The sequence below is a fragment of the Olea europaea genome, chromosome 12 (assembly GCF_002742605.1).
Source record: "Olea europaea var. sylvestris chromosome 12, O_europaea_v1, whole genome shotgun sequence".
Lineage (NCBI taxonomy): Eukaryota > Viridiplantae > Streptophyta > Magnoliopsida > Lamiales > Oleaceae > Olea > Olea europaea.
Window position 1 is genome coordinate 30,669,431 of NC_036248.1, and position 1,591 is coordinate 30,671,021.

Here is a 1,591-nt window from a genome sequence, read left to right on the forward strand (position 1 = left end):
GAAAATGTTGTTGACAATATTTTTTATACATAATAAATAAAGATGTGAAAGAGTCGAAAACCAATTTAGCAAAGACATATAGTATTTGAAGAAAAAGAAGTGAAAAAAGAGGTCAAGGAACGAGAAAACGAAGTTCGATGACCAAAATGAAAATAATGAACTTTTAGTTGAACTATGCTATAGCATAGTTATTTTCTCCATGTGGTCGAATGGCATGAACATGTACATATACATGTATATGTTCATGTACATGTATATGTACCATATATATAAGGCCTCTCTCAAATCCAAACTTGATAACTATGGAAATATGTACGACCGACTAATTTCTTGACATCTCGTTCTATGCACTTATATATATTAGCTGATCAATTGCGATGTGTCTGATTTTCTAGACAACTGCATTAAACATGCTGAAAAATAACCTGTTGAATACTAAACTATAAAAGTCACAATAATTTAGAATAGCTACCCAGTTGGCTTATTATCTAGCCATCATTATTAATCTTTTAATCTATGCTCAGATGCAATAACATGAGATGCATGAACAACTCAAAAACTACACAAAAATTATTACTTGGTATATTTTAAAGAACCTTAAAGGTATTTTTACTTATTTACCAACTTAGCCAAACACGATTTAAGATAAAAATTTAGTGCTAATGCTAGTCTAAGTTTTCCTCATATATTTGAGGTTCGACTAACCAAACTAGTGCATGTAGAACAGTGATTTTTGTATGTTGTAATGGATTAAAAATAGAGTAGAGAAGGCATGTTGTATGGATTATAAATAAAGTAGAGAAGGTTTTTATTGATACTGCAGTTGTGTTATTCTGGTGCTGATCATTTGACAAGAGAGAGAGATTTCAATAACCTTCAATGCAACCAACCAATGGCACCAAGGATCAGATCGAAAAAATTACCAGTTTTCCAATTTTTACATTTCCTAAACACTGGACAACAGGAAAAAGTAACTCATATCAAATACAATTATGCCTGGGATATTGACTCAAAATACCAAATCATGCCATCACATATGTACATTGTAAATTGTGAACACAAGTTGCTTTATGAGTTCTAAGTGGCTTTTGTTTATTTGGATGCTAAGTTCACATATACACCAATATGTTAAGCCCTTTTTGTGTGTTTCGCGCGTGTCATAGGGCTTTTTTATACGAAAATTTGTAAGCTATCATTCTAGTGTTTTCTTGTTTTAGAGTTGTGGGTGTGTGAAAGCTTAGGTTGTTTATTTCCTTTAATTCTTAAGGGCTTGAGTGAGCAAGAGATTCTATACGATTGTATTGATTTTTCATGTAGCGCAATGTCTCTATCTTTGATCATCAGTAGTTTTTCTCTAGTTTTGGATTTTCCACTTAAATTCTCGTATTGTTTTCCTCCATCTATGTTATTTTTTTCTGACTTCTTAATTTCAAATGAACAAAGATCTTTTGGAAAAATCGAGAAATTGATCACAACTTTCAATAGTGATATCAGAGCTTGTAGTTCAACAAGTCAAAGTACAGAAAAAAAAATATCAGTATCAGATTTGACAAAGTGAAATTTGATGAGATAATTAAGTTTGACTTATGCC